This window comes from Rousettus aegyptiacus, unplaced genomic scaffold (assembly GCF_014176215.1).
Source record: "Rousettus aegyptiacus isolate mRouAeg1 unplaced genomic scaffold, mRouAeg1.p scaffold_m13_p_12, whole genome shotgun sequence".
Classification (NCBI taxonomy): Eukaryota; Metazoa; Chordata; class Mammalia; order Chiroptera; family Pteropodidae; genus Rousettus; species Rousettus aegyptiacus.
In genome coordinates, this window is record NW_023416287.1 from 67,078,198 (window position 1) to 67,103,784 (window position 25,587).

The 25,587-nt window shown below is 41.1% G+C and overlaps 1 protein-coding gene and 2 pseudogenes across 12 annotated transcripts in view; 2 read left to right on the plus strand and 1 right to left on the minus strand.

The window, feature by feature from the left end:
* FHOD3 (formin homology 2 domain containing 3) overlaps positions 1-25,587 on the plus strand; it is a 413,611-nt gene that overhangs the window by 115,886 nt on the left and 272,138 nt on the right. The window lies entirely within an intron of this gene.
* LOC118610209 lies at positions 4,751-4,869 on the plus strand (annotated as a pseudogene).
* On the minus strand, positions 8,444-8,562 carry LOC118610337 (annotated as a pseudogene).

Below are 25,587 nucleotides of genomic sequence, written 5' to 3' on the forward strand. Positions count from 1 at the left end.
GTGGATTGGAATTATTAAATTGTCAATATTGTAAAGGTGTCAATATTACCAGAAGCTATCCATATATCCAGTGCAGTTCTTATCAAGATTCCAATGGCATTTTTAAAAAAATAGAAAAAAAACTCCTAAAATTTATATGGAACCACAAGGGACCTTAATAGCCAAAGCAATCTTGAGAAAGAAGAAAGCAGACGGCATCACACTTCCTAATATCATGCTATACTATAAAGCTATAGTCATCAAAACAGTATGGTACTGGCATAAAAGCAGACAAATAGACCAATGGAACAGACCTGAGAGCCTAGAAATAAACCCATGCATATATGGTCAACTAATATTTGACAAGAAAGCCAAGAATACTCAATGGAGGAAGAGTCTATCTCTTCAATAAATGGTGTTGGGAGAACTGGATATTCACATGTAAAAGAATGAGACTTGACTTCTGTCTTATTCTACTCACAAAATTTAACTCAAAACGTATTAAAGACTTAAATATAAGACATGAAACCATGAAACTCCTAGAAGAAAACATAGAGAAAATGCTCCCCGACAGGTCTTTGTGATAATTTTTTAGGGTGTAAATTTAAGCTGCTTACTCTGTTGTGAGAAGCGATGCCGTGAGGCATAGGGCTTCTTCAGGGCGTCAAATGTATCTGCTTTGTCTCTTTGTTGTCAAGGGAGTGACACACCTTGCACGGTGTTAATTGCTACCAAACTTAAAAGATTAGTAAACTTCAATGGGAAAAGGGAGCTGAAGAACTAAGTAGACTTATAAATAATAATTCAGAGCCCAGCCAAAATAGGTGAAGACACCGAGTTTTCTATAGCAGGCCTCAGGGGGAGCCACAAAAGGCCTCGGTTCTTATGTACGACCGAAATGTTATAGAGCGGCTGCCATATTCTCTTTTTTCTTTGAAGCAGCTATCTTTTATATCTGTTACGGATGAAGCTCATTTCTTTAGTATGGGGAAAAAGTATGGCTTTCAAAAGTGTCTATCTTTTGTTTGTTAACATAGATTAAGGAATTTTTAGGATTGGAGAAAGAATCAGGGCGTCAAGGAGGAGTCCAAGGCTTGACGGGAGAGGAACAGCACACAGAGGGCAGGGAGGAGGGCACAGCAGAACTGAGGGTGGAAGACGCAGCCAGTGGAGGCACCGCTTAGGGGAGAGGCCTCTTCCCTTCCCTGGAACATCCAAAGGTAGCATGACACTGCCCACACTGGGGAGGAGACCTGTTGTTTTGCAGCAAGAAAAAGTAAGAAGTAGGCTCTATAAAGAGTGGACAGGCTAGCAGACTTGTTTGTCTTATTCATATGATGGCGTGATAAACTCACTGATGCAAATGGGTGTTTGTTGCCTCATGGAAACACCAGATCTCTGCTTATTTCCAGAGACCTTGAGGTTCAAAGTGTGAAGCTGAAAGACCTCAGAACAAGGAAATACTTTCATCTCTTCATGCAATTCAAAGATCTTTATCTGAAAGAGAACAAAGATATGGGGCTTTGACAACTCATTGGCATTGATCTAAATTACAGGTTATTTCATTGTGAATAATGTCCATTTGCCAAAGACCAGGGTTGAGCAAATTAGCCAGTTTTTCAAAGTGGGGCATAAGGTTAAAGTGTTTGTTTCCTAGAATCCGAAAACAATCTCTAATGAAATCTATACCACCCAGTCCATAGTAAATCATCAGTAATTTTTTATTGAATTAAGAGTAAAATTTTGGGGCAAATTAATAAATATAATGTGAGTGTTTCTAAATGGTTGCAGAATTACTAGGAATTGGTATTGGTTAGCAGAAATTGAATAGGGCTAAGCCAACCACAGGTCAGAGATAGCATTGGGCTGGTAGGTCTTATTTTGGGAATAGATTTGGTAAGGACTCAGCTAATATCCTTGTGGGCTAGATGTTACTGTTAGTTAGATGAAATCACCATTTGTTTAAAAATAATCTTTTTTATGAGTTTTATATGACCCACTGGATGCCATAGGCTGTCATGTCTTTATTAAAGAAAAAAAATCAATGCTTTGTACCTTTTAAAAACAAAAACAAAAACAAGTTGCCAGTTATAAAAATAGTTACAGGAATGTTATGTACTGCATAGGGTATTTAGTCAATAATATTGTAATAACCCTGGATGGTGTCAGATGGGCACTGGACTTATCAAGGGGATCCCTTCATAAGATATATAAATGCTAATCACTCTTGTACACCTGAAACCAATATAATATTGTATGTCAACTGTAATTGAAAAATAAATTAATGTCCTATATCTGAGGACATATTTAAAATCATTTCAAGTGACAGAAAGTTGATAGGAGTACCTAATATGTCATATGATAAAGCTGACATCCCAAGGTTGAAATCAACTAAGGAGGCGAAATGTAATTGAAATAAATATCCTGCCTCTTGGGTTAAAAATTTCATTACAGGAGTATAGAAAGAAACCGCAAAATCAGCACTTCTATAAAAGATGACCTATATGTTTTAGTTGACTATGTTTACAGAATATAAAACTTTATAGGATGAGATGGCCTATAAATCTTTATATTCTGTTAAAGGGATACAGAGGCACCAGATGTGATGCTCTGTAAGGAGCATCTTGGGAGGGTTCCTGACTCTTTGAAGGATGTCTGGCTGGAGGGCTTTTGGGCGGCTGGGCCTGGAACCCTGGCAGGGTCATGCACAGTGCCTTCCTGGAGGTCAGGTCTGTCCTGGGGAAGGAGTAGGCCTGTTCTGCGTGGCTCTGGGTGGCTCTACTACCTTGGTGGATAGAGGTTACTGGTGGACAGATTGGATGCTAGCTTGAGCAAGCTTGATGGCTGGGTTAGGGTGTGTCTTTAGTGGCTGGAGAGTAGAATGCGGTGCCCTCTGAGGTTCCTTCTAAATCTTAGATTCTGCAGTGCTGGATAATCTACATTTTGTTTTAATTTCAGAGCCACTAACATATGGTTTAGAGATGGGTTTATCATTATAATTTGTGCCATGTAATACTATAAAAAGAAACTGTGATATGACTGTCCTTTAAGTGGGAGGGATCAGGGACGTTTCCAGAGAAGCAACAGAAGCCAAGACTGTTTTGCAGAGAGCAAATTTTGTTGAATGTAATTGTGATGATAAAATAAACTCATTAGGTGGAAAAATATACAGGGACTAGAGAGAGTGCAGCGAGTGCGCGGCATGCAGAGTGTGTCCGCAGGAAGGCACTTTGTGTCTAGTCAGGGAAGGTTGACTCCGTTTGATAAGTCTGAAGGTTTTTCAAAATCCTTTTTCCTTTTGGTGATTCTTCTTGAGCATTTCCGCTTTCCAGTAATCATAGCTTTGATTTACCAAGAAACCCTTGCTTCTCGGGGAGCTGTGTTTTTCAGAGCGGTTATTACAGCTGGCATGGTGGCCAGAGACCATCGGGGCCAAGGCCGTCCTGGAGATTTTCTGCAGAAAGAGACCCTGATTACTCTTTATTTTTGCTCATGTTGTTTTACTCTCATCTGTAATTTAAAATCCACTATACAAAGAGTCTACAGAGCGCCAGCTGGATGCTAGTTTAAAGACTTTCTTCCTTTCTCTATTTTTTAAATTTTAAATAAGACTGTCAGTTTTGGTGTTTGCTGTTTAGAAATTGATGAAATGTATTTTTTGGTTTCCTTAACTTCAGTGGATGGAGAGGTTGAAAACAAAATCACCAGTTTAAGATTTCTGTTAAAGGTCTTTTTTTTTTCTTAGAAAAGGGGCAGGAATACGTTTGCCAACTTCATCTTACATAGATGAGGGAAGGACCAGTGGGTTTCTGGAATTAGTGCTCTGATTATAGCCTGGGAAGTTGTGATCTCAGGGGACTTTTGAGTGTGTATTGGGTGCCTGGCTTAGCCTGTCCTTCTCTGGGCATGTGAGGGTCACACGTGGAAGAGGGGAAGGCTGGCAGGCAGAACCAAGACAGTGCTTACACTCATGTCAACCACAGAAAGCAGTAAATGGCACCTTCTTGCTGCTTTGGAAAAGCAGATGTTTAGCTCGTGTATAATAATGGCTGTGTCTTGACTTTTGTTCACTGCTCTTTGTCACTTTTTCTGGACTGTATTTTTTGGGAGGAGCCTTTTTTTTTTTTTTTGGTGGTAGCTTTTCTTTTTTGATTTATGATTCTCTGCCTTTCAGTTTAGATTACAGTCTTATGTTTCTCTTTTCCATTCTCTTTAATTGTTTAAATGTCTTCATGTCTTAGACCCACACAGTGACTCTTGAACAAAATCATTTGTGCCACCCAAACTTAATAGGACCCTATGAGATGGACATTCTCAAACTTCGGTCTTGCTTCGGAAGTATAGTTCGTTCAGAATAGTGATTAAGCAACATCTATTTAGCTATTATTTATTAATTTAGAAAATATCTTTACAAATTGATTTTCTTTGTCCCAATAATTTTAATTTCCAGGAATGAATCCTAAGGAAATATTATAAAACAAAACATAGACATGTTCATTTTAAAGTGTTATTTATAATAATGAATTCTGATAATAAATATTATAAACAAACTATGTGTCTAATAGTAGGGGGACTGGTGTTATTTCTTCTTTCTAGTTAGCCTCATTTTTCAGCATTCTGTTAAACGTGCTTACTTGACTTGTTCCTGCAGCTAGTGAGACACAGGATCAGATCTTTTTGGGGACGAGAGGCTAGACTAGATGGGATTTAAATTATTTTGCATGCACAGCTTGTGTAAGAAAAGAAGCTTGATTTAAAACATCTCATTGATGTCTATGGCCATGCCACCCTGAGCAAGCCAGATCCCGTCTGATCTCATAAGCTAAGCAGGGTCAGGCCTGGTTAGTACTTGGATGGGAGACCACCTGGGAAGACCAGGAGCTGTAGGCCTAAAAAATCAGGGATTATAAAATGACAAATTCCTTGCAATCTGTGAGGTCAACCAAAGGTAACCTCGTCTAATTTACACACACACACACATATACACACACACAGACATTGACTGTATATCCTGGGACTTCTATTCCTGGCAGTATGGAAAGTGAGAGACCCTGAAAACCTTCATCTTGCAGAACACTTAGCACTGTTGGCTGTAAAACATGGAGCATCCTTTTAATGTATAGCAGAGATAACAAGAAATCACAGGAAATCCCCAACATCCAAAAACCTTTTCATAAGTGAGAACTGTGTGAACTGATGCTAGAGCAGCCCCAGGAAAGTTGGCTAGTCTCGGTGGCCTAAGGACACCTAGGAAGGTGGGGATAGAAGATGAGACCTTAGGCCCAAGGAGGGGCGGGATCCTTAGAACCACATCCTTGGTGAAAGAATGGGCCACAGAAAATATGCCCCTGTGATTGGGGAGATGACCAGGCAGGTTACCCTCTCAGGCTTGGGGCTGGGTGTGATGGGCTTTGTCACTCCAGGCTTGCCCTCATTTGTGGTTAGGGTTTGAATTATATCACTTGTCTAGGAATCTCCAAGCTGGTAAATGTCTGGTCTCAGCCTGGGTCATTCTGTGTCAGCCTCGAACTCTAAGTCAAGCTGAAAGATGCTCATATAGGCCATTTATAATCATGTTGTCTGCAACAAAACAAAGTTAATCTATAGCAGCTCTCGGCAACTTTGGGCAAGAGAGATCGTGAACGTTCCTAGCTGGCAGAGGATGATAAATGGAAAGAGCAGCACAGCACTGTACTGACTGATGGAAGTTGTGAAAAAGGCCCTAGATGTGTGTGTGTGTTTTTTAAATTTTATTTTATTTTAAAAATTTTTTTATTAAGGGTGCTCTTTTATTGTAGTTTAACATGCAGTTTTTCTAAAGACTTTCATAGATCTGTCCTCAACCTTGGACCCTCTGGCTGCTTTCTCAAAACGGCTTAAGTGTTTCAGCTGTGGATTTCCTCTCCCTGGGGTTGCACAGGGCAGCTGCATCACTTGCTTACCTGGCTCTCTCTTCCAGAGGACCTTGTAGGCGCCTTGTCAGACCTTTGGGTCTGCCCCAGGATTTAGCAGAGAAGTATGTGAAGCTTTGAGGAAAGAATAAATGAATCTTCCATGCCTTAGGGCTGCGTTAGTGCTTCTCAGATCTTAATGTGCATGTAACTCTTCTGGGGATCTTGTTAAAAATGCAGATGATGTTTTAATAGGTTTAAGTGGGACTAAAGTTTTGTGCTTCTAACAAGCTCCCAGGTGATACCGGTGCTGCTGGTCCAGGCTCCATACTTTGAGTAGCTAAGGATTAAACCACTAACCTTTGAAAAATAGTGGGATCATTCAGGTTCAGCCAGCCACCTGTTGTGAGGACCAGCCCAGCTGTGATCTTCTGTTGGAGGAGTGGGTTCCAGGGCATTTCAGGAAGCCTCTCCACATCCTCCTTGGGGAGAGCTTTTTCTTCCTGATGGAGGATGTGGTCACCCACCTGATCTCTAGCCACCCTTATCTGAGGAACCCCTTGAAAAGGTCCCATGTGGGATGGAAAGGGCATGAGACACTGGACCATGTCAGTGCCCTGACCATATGCCTCGGAGCCTGCACCTGGGAAATGAGGGGACCTGCTAGATGGCTTCCAAAGCCCTCCTGGTGCTCCTGTTCTGCCACCAAGACCCTGAGGGTCACCAGGGCTGCCAGTCTCCAGGAGTGTAGATTATCTTAAGGCAGGAGAGGTTGAGGCCAAATTCTGAAATTTTTGTTAATAAACCTAGGCACCGGTATAGTAGAAAAAAATCTAATCCGTAATAAACTCTATTAATATCTTCCCACATATCAACATAGTTCACATACTTGTCATTTTTAAATGGCTCAGTAGTTATAGTCCCTCAGGTCATTGGGATAAGCCATGTGTAGCCATTTCCCTGAGGCTGGCACTTGGCTTGTCTCTAGTTTTTTTCCTTTGGATTTTAAAGTGTGGGATTGTGACTGCTGAGATTATTTCTACCCTCCCCAAACCCATTATTGCTTTGGGTACCCTTTTTAAATTGAGAGCTCACATGGTAAGGTTATTCAGTTACATGATCTAATAGCTCTGCTTTACTTTTTTTTTTTAAACAATGTTTTTCCCAATTGTAATAACATAATCATTTGCATCGTTATATGTTCAAGGCCAGTCTCCTCTACTAGATTCTCATTTCCAGAGGCTAGTTCCTCCTCCGTCTTTGTCATTGCAACATTCTCAACACCTAGAACACTGCCTGGCACATAGGAGTTCAGTCAAGTAGGTTACATGAATGAACATAGTGGGACTGAATGCATGGTCAGGTGTGCCTCCTACATCTCCACCTGCTCGCTGACATGCACTGGGTGCCTACACAGGCCAGGCACTGTGTCATACCCTGGGGAGGTACAGAAGCGTATGCATGGACCCTGGCTTCAGCTAGCTTAAGTCCAGCTGGGAGAGAGGCAGAGAAATGGCCAATTATATTTCATTGTTTGAAGTGCCATCAATGTGGAAGTACAGGGTTCTATGAGAACATGGAGGAAGAAGGCCAGACTGAGACTGGCGGGCTATAGGAAGTCCACCTGGTGACAGCGTTTGAGGTCTGGAAGGCTTCAACACATGACCTAACAGCTCTGCTGTGGGCTGGATGTCTGGTAGCTGTTGCAGTGGGTTGAACCCTCACTGGTAGCATTCTTCTCAGCTTCATGTTTGCTGGTGGACTACTTGATTTTGATTGCTAAGGTCATTGCATGGATAGTACGTTGGGAAGCCAGCACTCACACAGCAGGGCCATGCAATTGCCGTTAGGTGCCTTAATTATAGAGAGCTCAGTCATATTTTAGATGCAGTGCTTCCCTGTGGAACAAAATGTGCCCTGCTCATAGAGTTGTGGACTCGTTGAATTTGGTCGAGCTAGAAGGGACCTTGGTCAAGTTACAGCGACACGTTGCATGGTGGAAAAAAAAAAGAAAGACCTTCCCACTACCCTGCTGCCCAAATCAGAAAGACCAAGCCAAGTTATGCTAAGTTAGGATTTTTTACTCCAGTTCATGCGAGTCAGTGAATAAAGCTGAGGAATAGAATAATAAATTACTGATTACAGTGTTTCCTTTATGAGTCATAGTGCGAGAGTGTTATTTTTCACAATTTAGAAATGTCATTGCCAGCGACTGGAATACTCGGCAACTTCCAGACACTGGACATTCCACGTGTCCTTGGTACCCCTCCCCACTCCCGTTCCCCACATCCCCTTCCTCTTTGCTCTGTATCATGTAATGTGTTTGCAAGATCGTGGTTCAAACCTTCTCCTTAAGTATATGGCATTCTTTGAGCTGAAAGTAGTCTGTAGAGGCCGACAGTTGATTTTTTTTTCTTTCAAAGTATATTCATGATAATATGTTTATCATCACAAAAATACATTTGCACATTTAGCTCAAAAGAGGTAAATTTTCTGCTTTTAAAATTCCTAGAGGATTTTGTTCCTCATTTCTAAAAATATATTTTTTTTTGCTAGACAAATGTATTTTTTAACACCTACAGCATCTGGTATTCCTAGGTGGTCTCCCATCCAAGTACTAACCAGGTCCGAGCCTGCTTAGCTTCTGAGATCAGATGAGATCAGGCACATTCAGGGTAGCGTAGCTGCAGACTAGATTTTTTTTATCAGATGATTTTCTTATGTTGACCTTTGGCTTTGTACACTGATATGCTTATTTTTCGTTCCGTCTGTTTCTTTGTCTCACCTTATACATGGTTGCATAGGAAAAATATAGGCAACTTCCCAAGAAATGAGAGTATGGTGAAGAAAGTTTTGTCTTTAAATTTCTTTTTATATTTTAACTTTTTATTTAAAAAATTATGGACCTCCCACCAAAATTACAAAATTAATACGTAGACCCTCTGTATGCCCTTAAACCAGCTTCCCCAAGTGTTAACGTCTAGTTATCTCTACTATAAACCATAGTACATGCATGAAAACCAGGAAATTCATATTATATAATACTATTAACTATCCTATACACTTGATTCAGATTTTGTCAGTTGTCCCACTATTTTTTTTTTTTTTTTTTTTTTAAGTTTTGGGGACTAAGTTAGCATCCAGTCCAGGATCACACATTTCACCGTAGTTGTCATGTCTCCTATGTCTCTTCTGGTTTGTGGCCATTCCTCAGTTTTTCTCTTTCATGAACTTGACACTTTTAAAGAGTACTGGCCAGTTATTTTGTAGGATGTTTCTCAAAATGGGTTCGTTTGATGTTTCCTCGTGACTGAATTCAGGTTATGCTTCTTTCTTTCTTTCTTTTTTTCTTTCTTTCTTTCTTTCTTTCTTTCTTTCTTTCTTTCTTTCTTTCTTTCTTTCTTTTCTTTTCTTTTCTTTTCTTTTCTTTTCTTTTCTTTTCTTTTCTTTTCTTTTCTTTTCTTTTCTTTTCTTTTCTTTTTGACAAAAATACCACAGAAATGTTGTGTCTACCTCAGTTTAATTCATGAGAGGTTCCATTGCTGCTGATGGTAACTTGGGTCATTTAGGTAAGGTGCAAACTTTCTCCAACAAAATGTAGTTAACTTTCTCCTTTGTAATTAATAAACATCTTGCCGGGAAATGCTTTGAGATTACTTAAATATCCTACTTGTCATCATACTTTCTAATCACTTGATAAATCTTGCCTACCACAGCCATTACCGTTGCATTTACCAAATGGTAATTTTCTGTTTCCATTATTCTATATGAATTTAAGAATTGGAATTCTACTATGAGGAACAACTTCCCTTCTCTATTTATTTATTCATTTACTTATTAATATGGTATGGACTCATGGATATTTGGTTGATTCTATGCGTTATAAACCATTACTGTTATCATTGATTTTGTTGCTCAAATTCTTCCAGATTTGACCATTGAGAGATCTTTCAGGTTGACTCCAATGTCCATTAAGCTATTCCCTCATCATATTTTTTGAACTTCTTCATTTTTGTTATCTCAAGATGTTTTATGCTCATCTCGTACTTGTCCTGCCCAGTCTTAGAAGGAGCCATTTCTCCAAGGAGTCCTGTTTCCTTTAGTGGAGAATGGTATTTAGAAACCAAGATCTTAGAGGCTCGATGTGCTCACTGATATTGAGGTGTCATTGATTTTATACCTACTCAGAGCACAGAGCTAGGAAACACACACACACACGCACGCGCGCACACACATACTTCACTGTCTCTATGTATCTTCCTGTCACAGACTTTGAATTTGTACTGATTTGACCTATTCTAATCTACCTGCACAGGGCTTATTCTAGTTTTGCTCCTTTTCTCCTTTCTTCATCAAAGAGAAACCTGGCTCCTGTTAACCACAATATTTTTACTTATTTACTCAGTCTTAGAATACAGAACAAAGTAGAATAGTTTCTGAATTGTTAACTGATGTGCCCATGGAAAAAACCTACTAAACTAGAGTATAATAATTATTGTACAGTTCTTTTTATCTTTGGCATTACAATATCTAGTCAAGATACTGTTTTCCAAAGTTGCTTAGATTAGTTCTTTGCTTTCCCCACTCCTTTCAGTGTGGTTATTATTATTCATTTGTTGTATGGTTAGATTCATTCGTTACTTTTTATACTTCATTTTTTTGTCCCTTCACATCCTGGTTGATTTTGATTATTTATTTTTTGAATGTGAGGAACATAAGCATGGTTTTGAACAATACAAAACAATACAGAATACAAAAAGGCATACTAAGAAGTGTTCCTTCCTCCTTATCCCATTCCCCTCTTCTTTCCACCTTCTTCCCACCCCACCCTGTAGATAATCGATCTCCTTTGTTTCTCATTCATCATTCTGTATTTATTGTTGCACGAATGAGCAGATACATGAATATTTTCTTATCTCCTCTTTCTAACATGAAGAATAACCTACTATATATACTCTTGCACTTTGGTGTTTTTACTTAACAATGTCCTGGAAATCACTCCATATCAGTTCATAGAGATTGTCTACATCCTTCTTTGAAGCTGTGTTGTATTCCATTGTGAATGTACCACAATTTATTCAACAGCTGTCTTATGCATAGGCATTGCGCATGTGTATTTTTTCATTGTGTGTTGGGGGGTATGTGTTGTCAGGGTGAATTCCTAGAAATAAAAGTACCACTACAGTTTAGATGCTGCCAAATTCTTCTCCAAAGACTGTGGTAGGATAATTTGAATAGGACAGGCTCAGCAAACTGTGATGACTGTATGTTACCAAAGTTGCTGGCTGTGATGACATTCAGTAGTTATAGAGATGCCACGAGTGGTTCTCTTGGAGGGTAGGAGCTTGACTATTGCCTTTTCCCTTCTGCCATTTTTCCAGGGGAATAGTACAATACAGTAGGAAGAAAATGGAGGCTGGCTTGGGGTTTAGATAATCCATCCCTTTCCAGGCTACTTGGAAGACATCTGGGCTGCTTCTCATGATGGTGAATGAAATGATCTCTTGTTTAAAGGGAAAGAGCATGGAATAGGGGTGGGTTAAAAACTTCTGAGTTTGAGTCCTGCCTTGAGTTTTAGGACTATGACTCCTAAGCAGGCATTTTATTTAATCTCCCTGAAAAATGAGAATAATAAATACTAATGTATGGAAAGTACATTTCATGGTGTCTGGTAGGGTGGATATGGTTGGTCTGAGGAGTAAATAAATCATAAATGGAGTGGGACATGGTGCAAGTTATTTCCTTTCTCCATTCCTGTTCAATTTATTTGATGTAAGAAGAGGGATTCTAAATCATCCCACCAACTGACTATGAGGCAGTGTTTAAAATTTCTATAAAAATAAGCTTTGTTTTGCTTCAGTATTTGACGGCCTGGCTAATGGCGTAAAATGAAGATTTGGGCCTCTGCCCCACCTCGGATTTTCTTTTTCTGATTGAGGTTACCCCGTTGGTGAGTTCCAGGAATCCTGGGTGATTCCAGGTGGTAACCTTAGAGATGCTATCTAATTAGCCACAGCAATCATGATTGTAGTCTCCTGGATTTTAATATAACTCCAGTTAAAACCAAAGTTCCAAATTTCTTCTAAATCAATTAGTGAAGAGTTCTGACCCTATTCCAGAGTTCTCCAGGACTTTTATTACAGCCAAAGCAATGCAATCTTCTTCCAGGCTTCTGGCGATGAAGTGATGCCCTGGCTTCTCTACTGGGTTAGGCTTCGAGGACAGAAATGCATTGCTAGGACAGCAGACATTAAAAGGTTTAGAAGTGCTGAAGAATTGCCCATGGTTAATCCAGCTGCAAATACAGGACTGATCCACATGGGCGAAATGTTTGAAAACCAGACCTCAAAATGTGCATTTGTCACCTGAGGCCGGCACAGGGGAGTTCAGAACACTGAGAACCTAGTCTCCCTGCAGCACGGAAGGGCCCTGGGGGTTATCAGAATGATGGATCATGGTTAATGACAGTCTGAAACCACCAGCAACATGAGAAGCCAGCAACAGAGTCAGGCTGTCTTTTAACAGCTTTAAATCTACGTATTGATTTCTCCTACTCAGCGGCCTAAGCCTCTGTGGGCATTTTCCTTTTCCAATGCCCTGTCTCATCAGAATTGGAGATTGCTCCCCAGAGAGGTCATGGGATAATGCCTCGTTGGCAAGTTTTGCCTCACTTTAATCCACATGTCCCTAACTGAACCCTTTTTGAATGGAAAGGCTTTGCAAGTCAGTAAGGATCTGCAAGGAAGTCAAGAGAATTGAGGGATGCACCCTGGTTAGGGAGGTTATGGAATCACATGCTGTCCAAGGTAAGTCCTGAAGGATGGCTGCCCAGTTCACCCTCACCAGTTCATATACAAACTCAATTCCCATTCCTGTTATCCCCCACTCAGTGTTACCCCTCCAATGTTCTCCCTGGGTGCTTAGTGTAAATCGGTGCTCTAAAAGCTGTTAGATGTATCCACCTCCCTCCACCAGAATAGAGATATTGAAAGAGGAGCTTTGTTTTTCATTTCTTTATCAAGTATATGCATGGCCTGTAGTCTTTCTCATTTCAAACTTATCAAATGAATAAAAGAATGACTGATGGGGTAGGGTGGAGAGAGAAAAGGCTGCCTTATATGTCCCTTGCTAGGGAGGCGGCATGTCTGGCAGAGAACCCTCAGACCTTTTCCCTGGACCTGCACGGATCACCTAAAAGGCATTTCCACACAGCACCTGAGGCAGCTCCTTCTCTTTTGGATTTGAGATGGGTTTCTATCAAAGACCACAGCATTTTCACAGTCCAGGGATCAGGCTAAGACGTGACTCTGGGACGAGTGGGGGCTACGCCTTAGCTGCCTGGCTCTACTAAAATGTCTTTGAAATCTTTTCTTATTTTCTGAGCTTTACTTTAGAAACTCATTTGAATTGTGCCTCTTCTAAGGTGTATTTTAAAACATTGTATTAAATTTATTGGGGGTGATGTTGATTGATAAAACTATACAGGTTTCAAGTGTACAATTCTATAATACATCATCTGCATACGGCACTGTGTGCTCATCCCCCAAAGTTAAGTGTCCTGTCACCATATATGTGACCCCCTTTACTCTTTTCTATGTCCTCCCACCTCCCTTTCCCTCTGGTAACCACTAAACTGTTTGTCTCTCTGAGTTTGTTTGTCTTGTTCATTTATCGCTTGCAGTTTTATAACCCACAGATGAGTGAAATCATATGGTTCTTGACTTTTTCCATCCGACTTATTTTGCTTCGTATGATATTCTTAAGATCCATCTATACTGTCACAAATAGCAGCATTTCATCTTATGGCTGAGTAGTATTCTATTTATATATGTATCATATCTTCTTTATCCAGTCAGCTATCAAAGGACACTTCGGTTGTTTCCATGTCTTGGCTTCTGTGAATAATGCTGCAGTGAACATAGGGATACATATATCTTTACAAATGTTTCAAAATTTTGGGTGGATATTCAGAAGAGGGATTGGTGGGTCACATGGTAATTCTATTTTTAATTTTTTGAGAAATGTGCATACTATTTTTTATAGTGGCTGTGCCAATTTAGATTCCCATCAGTAGTGTACAAGGTATCTTGATTAATATAAATATAATATCTCATTTCCCAAATCTTTGAGTAAGAATGATACTCGAGATGAAACACATTAATCCTGTGAATTAACCCGAGGATATGAGCATGTGTTTGAGGGGTCCAGACCATAGTGTATCTCATCATCCTCTGCAAGACTTTGTGCTTGGCTTAGGGACATGGTTTTGATTTGGCCTTGGCCTTTTTGTATGATAACCATGTCTGGGCATCACCAGATTGACCTTGCCTACTTTGATGGGTTTTGTTTTTTCCACATGAGCTGGTCTTTTTCAATAGGATGACAAGGCTGGTGTGGACTGTGGACTGCATACTTCTTTTAACCTTCAGCATGGCTATCACAAGGGTTGACGGAGATGGGGAAGAGATGGGTGTTCCAGCTGCAGAAAGTACTCCACAATATGGCAAAAGGTAGCCAATATCCCAAGATGGCTACTGCAGTATTCTTTATAATGAAAATTTGAAAGCAACTTTAATGTTCAATTGCAACAGGGTGAGTTTAAGCAAATTAGTGATCATAGAATATCTTGGAGTCATTAACATCAGTTCTAGTGTAGTGACCTAGAAAAGAGTTTTTTAAGGTAAGTAAAAGCAGTTTTCAAACTTGATTTATGAACACGTTAAAATGCATATCTGAATGATGAATGAGGAAACTGGTTCCTTTGGCTGCCTCTGAGGAGGAGAATCAGGTGGCTGTGGGAACAGGAGAGAAGAGAGACTATTTATTGTGCAGGCCTTTGTGCCTTTTGGCTTTTACACCTTTTCGAAAATAACAAAAAGAAGAGAGAAATGTGTAAAAAGTGAAAGGAAATGGAGCAAAAGGAGGACAGTAGTTGTATTACATGGTGCCATGAAGAATATTTACATTTCACTCTAGGCTTCTTATAATAATAAAAATAAAATAGTAATGATTACTTTGCATTAAAAGAGCAAGTTTGAATACATACAATGCAGGAAGAACGTCCTTGAAATTGCTCAAATAGCGAAGGAAGTAGAATCTACTCTGTGTTTTCTGTGCTGATGCATCATGGGTGGGGTAGAAGCCATCTCATAGATAATCCAAAACAATGGGTATATAACAATAATTTTAGTGGAACTTTGGATTGAATTTTTTATTTGTTTCAGAGCCACATGTTTATTGTAATAACGAAAACCTGCTTTTATTATAATCGAGCCCTATTCTGCAGACCAGTGGGGAGCCCCGCCCAGCCTTTCCTCCTTTGTGACATGCCCCCGTCTGAGCTGGCCCACGCCGAGGCCTGAAGGTGGACAGTGGCAGACAGTGGTGATTTGCACCTTTCCCCACCGGGCTCACTAGGGACTGGGTGGCCTGGCTTACGAAACATTTTAAACACGAGATTCCCTGACTCCCCCAGCACAGGGAGTGTTTTGTCCTCTGCCGCTCACCCTTCCACCGCCAGCCTAGCCTGAGGCACAGGACCTCAGATCACGGTTCCTCCTTCCCTTCTTGCTGTGCCCAGTGAAGCTCTAGGCAGATTGTGTGGGATGACTCAGGATGGGGAGCCTGAAAGCAAGCTTGTATATGACCTCTGGTTATCCCTGGGGGCTGCCCTGGGGGTCTTGCAACTGAAAAATTTGACTTGGGTGCCTTCTGTTGGTGTGTTCCCTGAATCCTCTGAGGCCTTAAGTTCTTATATTCTTTGTGACCAAACATGCGGCCTCCATCTGTTTTCCTTTACTCATCAGTCCATGGTCCCTGGTTCTCCCCTGTTCTCTCCCCTAGCCCCTCACTCCTCAAGACAGCCATTTCTCAGTGCTCTCTTCTCTGGGAGTGATGTGAAGAACTCCTTTACTTTGAGGTCTCACAGGGGTAGTTGCATTTACAAGATGATTGAAGCGTTTTAGCTAAATCAGTTAATCCCTAATGGTAGAATTTTCCTCACTTTTACTTCCTTTTTCTCCAACTTGTTCCTCAGACTTATCACAAGAGATAATTAAATGAATCGTAATTATCACAAGAGATAATTAAATGAAGCAAAATGTAAAGCTTAAAAACGCTTTCAATATATCACGCTTGGCTAAAATTCTGGGAATTTTAAAAGTGACATTTCTTTCCTCTTGTTCTGAGATATATATATATATATATATATATATATATATATATATAATATTTAGTTCATTTTCTTGATACATATATCTTAAAATAAGAATCATCTAGGGAAAAATGCTCTTCAAGTCCTATTTCATTATTGATTCATTACTGAATGGTACCCAGAGTGGGTAAGTGAACACTACAGATTTTATATGATGATAATCATGATGAAAATGACCATAGTCTGTTTTCTGTTTTTGAATTTTTGAAGTCATGTTATTATTGTAGTTTGATAAAGGAAAGAAAACTTCATATTTGATGAACAGTTAGTGATAAACCTTGGAGTAGAATTAATATGAGGGGGAAGGCAGCCGTGGGGCTTGATAGAGCAGGCTGAGGGCTGCAGGAGGTCTCATGTAAGGTCATCTGTGGTGTTTTGAGATGAAATAGAAGAGCATTTAGACTAATATTATTCATAACTTATTTTTTTAAGGAAAATCACTGCATGAGAGACTATTTAGAAAACGTGGTTTTATTATTGTTTAATTTTTAATTAACTTTAGGTATGTGAAGTAACTGCTTCATGAGCAATGAACCTGGAAAATCTGAACCTGGCTTCCAAAATTCGGGGTCTTCCATAAGAATGACTCATAAGCACGTTTGTTCATTTATTTATTCCTACTATAATAATCTTTCAATTTAGTTTCTTTTAATAAGCTAAATATGCCCATGTTACATTATGAATTTTCTTAGCAAACCACTTTCGTTTCTTCCTCCCAAAGAAAAAAGAAAACACCCAAATCAATTGAAAAATAAAATATTTATAACCGCGATATGGCCACATTAATCTAATGCGTATCTCATTGTCCTATGTTAGTGATCGCTAATTGTAATGTGATGGATTTAGGAAAGAGAAAAGTAGTTTATGCATAGTGTTGAAATATGCAGCCCGGAGTCACAGATCTCAGAGTCGATGATCCATCCTGGTGTTGTGTGTCGCCTGCTGAAGCCAGCTCTCAGCAGGTCCTGTCTTGGAGTGGTACCATGGTAAAGAAAGGATCCAGCAGACAAGAGTCATTTCGAAAGAGCTAAAATTGGTTCTTTACTTTCTTCCAAGTGAACACGAGGCCCCTTTCTCTCCTATCCATGTCTATCAGAACTCAAAGCTGCCTAGGATAGAAAATCCAAAAAACTCGCCACTGAGCCCCATGATGTTGCCTGTTTTACTCTTTCCCTCTCTCCTTCAGTTCCACGGGAAGTCCATTGATTTAGCCCATCCGGGAATTCCTCAGACTTTGCCTCTCTCTTCTTCTCCTCCCATGTCCTGGACTCTGCACATTCATATTCAGAAAGCCGCCTGGGAGGATCCCGGCCCTCCTCAGGGCAAAGTCCAGATTCTCTGTGGTGGGAGGGAGGGTTACAGGTTACAGGATAACAGTTCTGACCCATCCTGTGTATAGCACTTGTCAGAGATGTCCTGTATGCACAATGAACTCTTCTGGGTAGGTGTAAAATTTGCATTCTGAGGAGGCCACCTGCAATTGCTCAGCACAGGCACCAAACCAGCTCTCCCAGTTTTTTTCTTTCCTGCCTGTGATTCCTTCTCCGTGACTTGCCCCCTTAAGTATCTTTTTCGACCCTCCACAGTCAGCATCTTCATTAGCTTGCAGGTTCCTTCGAGCCAGGCTCAGGGGCATTTGGTGTCCCACTCACCCTCCAGAGCAACTGGCCACCATCACACTGCGATTGCAGCTCACTGTCACCGGGAGTTATGAGAATATGTGGGTGCCTCTTGGCAATTTTTTGTGCCACAAATGCTGAGAACATTAAGGTTTGGACCTTAAGGCAGCTCACAAGCCTTTTCAGTTCTCGTCCTCCATTTCTAGAGCCATAGGATCTAACAGTAGTTTTCCTCAGGGAATTAATGAAGAGTCTACCTGCAAAGCAGGCTTGTCTGGCTTGAAATTATTCACCACTTGTTGTCAGTATGAGTCAAGAAGCCCAAAGAATTTGAGAAGTCAAAAGAGAACCAGGGGTAGCTATCCTTGAATCTCTACCTGTTAAGAACATTTAACATGAGGTCAAACCTTTTAACAAACTTTTAAACATATGGTATTGTTAACTACAGACCCAACTTTGTGCAACAGATCTCCAGAACTTATTCATCTTGATTAACTGAAACTTTATGCCCACGGATTTGTAACTCCCCATGTCCTTTACCTCTTCCTGCTGCCCTCCACCCCATCCCCCAGCAACCACCATCTCGTTCTTTGCTTCTATTAGTTTGACTATTTTAGATTCCTCATAAAAGCGAACTCATGCATTATTTGTCCTGTGACTGGCTTATTTCATTTAGCATAACATCCTCCAGGTTCATCCATGTTGTTACCTATTGCAAGATTTCTTTCTTTTTCTCTTCTTTTTTTTTTAAGGCTGAATTCCATTGTATGTGTATGCACATTTTCTTTATCCATTCCTTTGTTGATGGACACTTAGGTCGTTTTCATATCTCGACTATTGTGAATAATGCTGCAATGAACATGGGAGTGCAGATATCTCTTTGAGATTTTGATTTTAATTCTTTTAGGTAAATACCCAAAAGTGGGATCACTGGATAAAGTGGTACAGCCGCTGTGGAAGACAGTATGGAAATTCCTCAAAAAATTAAAAATATAGACTGTATACTTTTGTCAAAATTCTTCTCGGTCAAGCTTAATTCTAGCTTGGTATTGTTCTGACCACATACTCATTTTCCTTTAGCTTTCTGTGTCAGGTCATGTGCTGTGGAGACATCGGGATCAAGGGGTCAGCCTGATGTATCTCTGGGTAATATACCCCCTTTGTGGTGGGTCATGCAAGAGCTGAGGGAGAGAAGCTCTGAGGGGAGTCAGTGTGTGGAACACAGGGCTGGTGGGAAAGGAGGAGAGCGTGTGCCCCATCATCCTGACCCCAATCAGATTCTATCTCCTGCTGCAGTTGGCTGTGGCAGAGGATGTGTGATCCCTCAGTGTCCCCCACATAGGGCCTTTTAAAAGAGGCTTTAGATCCAGTTTTTGCTTTCATGGAGCATACAGCCCTGTGGGGACATGAGTGCTACATGCATGTGTTAACTGCTCACAACCTTCAGATGGGGTCCAGAGCACAGGGTGGGATCATAGAGCCTGAAAGTGCTGGCATCGGCAGCCAGGGGATGTCAGGACATAGGACGTCCTGATTGCTTTTCTGTGTATCTATCATGACTTTACTCCTGAATTCTGACAGAGCTAAAAAAAAAAAAAATTTAGATGCGCCAGAAATTCCACCAGTTCAATTTTTTTCTTGAATTTTTCTCCAGAGCCCATCTTTCCAACCTGTCTGTACTGCCTCCACAGTCCCCTACCCCGGTGTGGGCTAGTGACTGAGGCATAGTTCGTTTTCTGGGTTTTTGACATGGGGAAGTGTGTCCTAGCATCTAACTGGAAAGTCAGGACACAGCTCTATTTATCTGTTTACACTTTAATCCCACCAATATGAGGTCCTGGAAAGTTTATTGTCAAGGACTGTTGGGATTTGAGAGCAAATATGGGTAGAGAAGTATGTTGGAATAGAGTGGGAAAGATAAGGGGAAACCATTTTCAGTGTTTCACAGAAAAACTTTTGTTTCGATCATATCTGTGCAGTGGTAATCTATCCCCATTCTTTTAGAGGAAAAAAGTTTTTGATACAATTTTATTACAAGAGATTTGTTTTCCATTTAGACAGGTTCTGTCAACACTTGTGAAACTTCTGTTTTCTTTTTTAAGCTGCCTAGAGATCACCAGTAAATAAATGCCTTTAATATGAGAAAGAACCAAAGAATTTTTTAAAAATAGATAAAAATATAAACCACGTTATGGTTCGTCTTGCCTTCCTCAGGCTCTGAGATGAGTCGGCAGTTACTGTCACACATTTGTGTTTACCACACAGGCCTTGATACTGGCTGGAGCCACTGTTCGGGGAGGCAGTAAAAGTAGGTGGATGAAGCTGCGGTCTTCAACAGAGTGGCAGATTCATCCCTTTTCATCCGTGGTTTGGTTCCGTCCTCCCCTCCCGGTCTCTCTCCATGTTAACGTCTGGAGCCACCTGCCAGACATGAGTGTCTCCGGGGTGCTGCACCCAAGTATAGAAGCTCTGCGTGCAAATGCTTCCAAGTCCACGTGCACCCCGAGTGTGCATCGGCATTTGCATCCGCCATCCCTGAGGGCCTGTACTTTTCCGATGTTTTCCAGGCCCCCTGCGGAGTTAATGGGGCTTCTGTTCCTGTTGAACTCCTTTTGTCCAGAGCAGAGAGCAGTGAACGGTGACAGGTGAGTCCGCTCTCGGCCCCTAGTGCAGTTATAATTAACTGTGGGCCTCAGACAAATCCTTTAGCTATGCATGATTTTCCATCTTCACGAGACCTTTGATGGTCTGTGATGAATCAGCCTCTGACAGTGATTGGAAAGGAGTAGTTTTCCGACAAACGCCAAAGATTCCCTTGAACTAGGGTTCAGGCTATTGACTGTCAGCTCCACCAGCTCAGGAATTTGTAGGTTGGACATGCTGATGGTTTTTCTTTTTCTTCTTGAGAGGAAAGAGAGAGGGATAAAAGGCAGTTAATTGTAATACATTCAGAGGTATTTTAAAAAGAGATGGTCATTTCATGTAAAAACTGATGTCATAGGTTCTTATGTCATAGGTAAGGATGAAATAGGAGGATAAGTCTGTAGGAATCATTCAATCTACGGTTTTCAAAGTGTTTATTGAAGCCCTCGGAGTTCCTTTGCCAGGCTAGGAGTTGTTTCTGGGAGGGGCGGGGAAGGATGTGCAGCCTGTGGGCCTCCTAGGAGTGACCATGTCAGTGACGGAGTAAGAAAGGGACACATTTCTACTGCCTTCCTGCACTGAGCTCTCTGAGATGCACCACAGTTCCTGAGAGCCCTGCTTGAAGTCCAGGGCTGTGAACACCGCTCCCCCACCCCACCCCAGTTCTTGCCTGTCCATGGGAAGCAGGACCACAAAGTGGCGACTACCATCCTCATCCTGTCCTGGGTTGACTTGTCACAGCACCACTTGGTGCTGATGAATGAATAGAAGTCTGAGGAGGAAGACACTGGAGTGTAAATATTCGCCTTTAAAGGGGCTTCCCTTTTGAAGAAGGATTGTGTTTCCCCTTTTAGCACCTGCACCTTTGGTTTTGTGGTATAGTGAAGAGAAGCACTGGATGAAACGTAGAGCTCTGGGTTAGTTCCAGCAGGGAGGGAGTGGCAAGTGAGACGGAAGGGCTAGCATGTTTAGGAAGAGAGAGGTTTTAAGCGAACAACTGTCAAGATGTATGGGGCTTGAGTGAGAGAGGCAAGTGAAGAAAACCTTGAGGATATTTTGCTGTGTGTTGATGCCTGTTCAAGAGATTTCAGTATGGATTTAAAAAGCCATCGAGGGTAACTTTGATGTTGGACTTGCATTTTTTAATGAATTCGGTGCCATGCTGAGGCACAGCTGTGTGAGTTACTCAGCTCAGTTAGGGACCTCCTGTGATGGGTCATCATCCAGACCTCCTGGTGAAACTTGTAGCCATCAGCATTGGTGGATCGTCCACTGGAAAGAGCATCTTCAGATGTGGTAGAAAGCTCTGGTAAGCATAAGCTTCTGTATAAAACATCTGGTTTTTACAAGAATTTTGGCTTAAATTCAAATACGAAGGGTGTCTGAATCCAGCAATAAAAAAGGCAGAGTCTTCAAAAAGAAAAAAACGGAGCAGCTTTTGTAATTTGCTTTTATTAGTAGAGTTGGTAGAGCTGAAACTGATTCTATAGAGTTCGACGGTCTTGCTTGATAGAATGAGAATGAAGAAAGCCATGGCAGCTGCTGCAGCAGGTGGAAAGGGGTGTGTCTGCTTTTGAAGTGTGTTTTTTTTTTTTCTGAGTTGGTTTCTGCTCTTTTGTGGTTTCTCTGGGAGAAATCTCCAGCGCTTATTACAGTTAACGTAGCTTGTATGTCACTGCTTGGAAATAGTTAAAAGGCAGAATTTCGTTTCTGCTTAATCACATGCTATAGAGTAAGCAAGGATCTAAGTAGACAAATTATAGCCTCAGAATCTGTGTGCTATTTATTTAATTAATACTGTAACCGTTCTTAACATTTGGATGACATGGAAAGCCCTGAGCTGCTCTGAGAGGTAAGGTCTGGAATCTCCAAAGAGGAGAAAGAACACTTAAGAATCCATCCGTGAAAAGATGGAGAAAGAAGAAAGAAGAAAGAAGAGGATCGGATAGCCACGCCCACCTTCACTATTTCACCTTTCCCCACATACTTCTATGAAAGGGTTCTTCATCTGCGAGACTAGATTAAAACAATCACTCCTGTGTGTATGAATGATCAAGAAATTCTTTCTGGAGGTATTTGGAGGTGTGAAGAAAACCTACAAGGGCAGAAGAATGACTCTTTGGGTGGTGTAATAAGAAACAAGGATGGACATGGAAAGTTAATGATTAGGTTGGTCCGTGGAGGTGAGGAAGGTGGTCCCGGATTCCCTTCTGGTTTCCTTTTCCTGTGGCTGGTTCATGCCCTTGACCCTTTATAATTCTGCAAGGAGTGAAATAACCGAACCGAATAGTTTAAAATATATTTTTGATAGCGTGCAGCTTCTAACCACTTGCCTATCCCTCATCACCTCTATGATGATGTGTCTGCACATATGGGTTGCTGCAGAGGAGACTGAAAACCAGAATCAAGGATTGGGAGTATCTCCGAATTAAAATAAGTGCTCACGTCTTCTCTGCCTCTCTGTCTACCCATTGACCTTTTGCTGCAGTGAGGGGAGGAGAGACAGTCTCAAGCCTTTTTAACAAAGCACATTCATTTTTTCTTTGGTGGAAAATCAAACTTTCCCCTATGAAATCCCAAAATCGCTCATTTGAACCATCTGGACGGACTCAGCCAAACAAATTTTCATGACTCTTTACCACCTCCTTTTTCTCTCTTAATTCTCAAATATATTTTAGTTTCCAGACTTAAAAACAAATCAGTCTCTCTATGGAACTTGACCTGTTTTTGAGCTGCATTTATTATATCTGCCCATATGCTCGATCGCTTGGCTGAGACAGTGTTGGACAGATTTCTCCACCGTGAAGCTACTCTCCCTTTCCTTGTCCCACGACCGTCTTTGGAAGGAAGTCACTATGCGTAGCCCAGACTCAGGGGGTGGGGAATTATGCTTTCCCCTTTCTCAATTCTGCCACTTGTATTTATTTATTCAGTTATTTATTATCAGTAGAGACTCATGGATATTTATTGTATACTTGGGATTACAATTCAGTGCTACTTTTGAGCAGGGTTTTGTAAGCCACAAATTACTATGCAGATGTGAGGCGCTGATATAATCATTGTGTTCCGTGCTAACCCGGAGGTCGTTTTCCCAAGAAGCTATTTCCTGAATAAACCTAGCAGCCTGTGCAAAGCACAGTAGGGATAGTGGAGTTCAGCAGCTCCTAACTTTTGTGTGTGGTGGTTTTTAGCGACCTGTGTTCAGAAAGCCAGCTGATGGCAATGACAGATTCCCCACTTCTCCCAGATTTTAATCCTGGTTCCTGTGTTGCTTGCCATGCTACCTTGAACAAAGTCATTAAACTTTTCTGAGCATCGGTGTCTAATTGGTCAGCTCAGGACATTAAGACCTGTGTCAGAGGGTTGTCGTGGGAAGTGCATGAAGGGCCTGATGTACAGCAGATGTTTATTAAATTCCCTGCTTGGCCCTTTTCCATCCCCTCACCTGCCAATTGGAAAAGTTAAATCTCCCCAGAATCTGAGATGCTGGTGGTGACCCCTCTGGTCATAGCAGATGAGAGTTGTTGGAAGTGGTGTAGATGGGAGAGGCTCATGGGATGGGATTGAGGGGGAGGGGCCCAATAGCCAGCGGCAGGGGTTTCCCTGCAGAATAGAGGAGAGCAGGGCTTGGAAGACACCTTTCTGCAAATCCTCGATGCTCCTTTGCTTCTGTCCCTGCTCTGGGGCCAGCTGCCCATCCATTGCTTCTGAACAGGGGTTCTCTCCTTCCTCCGTGGGGCAGCATGTTCTCATCATTCCTCTCTTTTCACTCGCTCCTGAAAGGAGAAGGACTATTTTGGTTTCTAACCTACCAATGCAGTCGGTACACACATGAAGAGTAAAAGGATTTTCTTCTCTCATCCTCTTCTTTTTCCATGAGATTTTTACTGAGAGAATAAAGTCTGTAACTGTCTGCTAAGGTTGGGTGAACCTGACTTTGAACTCAGGCTGATCTCATTCCAAGCCTTTGTATTTACTCACTTTGCCCTCATGGTTTGACAGTGACTTGGCTCGTGATTCAATGCTTGCTTCATATTGGAACCTCAATTAGAGGTATTTGAGGACTTAAGAAATCTCAAAAAGCTCAAGGATTACCCACTTCTGCTTTTCATAGCTTCTAAGTTCACTTATGTGGGCTGGCCTGGGAACTCATCCAACAAAGGCAACATTGCTTTCATAGGGAAATTTCTTTTTAATTTCAAGTAACTAATTTACCAATAAGTTCTTTGAAGGTAGGTAGTTGGCCTTGCAGACTTGGGATTCTGCCTGTCTGTTGTGTAAGAAGTAGCAGGATTCCAGCAAGGAATGGCTAACGTAGTGGAAAGAGCACTGCCCCAGGAGTTGGAGGACCTCTGCTTTAGTCATGGATCTGTCACGAATTACTGGGAACCTGAGCCAGTTCCTTCTAAGCTTGAGTTTTTCATTTCTTTTTCAATAAAATCAAGTTGAACTAGAAGATCTTGAAAATCTCTTCCAAATCTAAGAACTTATGTTCCACGTAGAATAATATGCAAAAGTGAAAGTAGTTTTGGTAATTTTCAGATGATTCTTATACAATTTATTTTTCTTAAAATTGCTTTATCTTTTTTCTTTTTTCCCCAGTAGAGTGTTCTGGGCCACCTTAACGGTTCCTATGCCCCGGCCCTTGTTCCCAGCAGAATTGCTCACTGGCCAGATGCTATAGGAAAAAGGAGATAGCCCTCCTTGTGGCTTTGGTGGAGTTGTTTGACTGCAAGCAAGTAGATTTCCCTCCAGATGCCCTCTTTATTTCTCTGATCTTTGATGTATTTGATAGCTAAAAATAATTTATATTAAATTACTTCAGATTATCTGTTACTAACCCTAAAATGTTCCCAGGAGTTTAAAGACAGCAATAAATAGTAACCTGGCTGTTGCAAATCTGATTTGCATGATTTCTGGATTTTTTGAAAAAAGATTGACAGCTTTGTTAATGGGAATTGTTATTTCCAGAGATTAATTAATGCTTATCTCCAGAGTTAAACAATTTCAGTAAAATCCAAATTAGTTAGGTGCTTGTCTTTGGTTCCCATTATCTCTGAATTGTCAGAATTGAATACTTAAGAATTCCTTTCTGATAGTCTTGCAGGCTGTGACAAGCCTTTAGCTCAAGTTTCAGTTTATCTGTGGAAAATTTACAATTTCTCAGAGCTTTCATGTATTTGTAGGTGTAGGAGACATTGGAAGTTGGGGAAATTAAGATTCAACAATTTCTTGAAAGTTT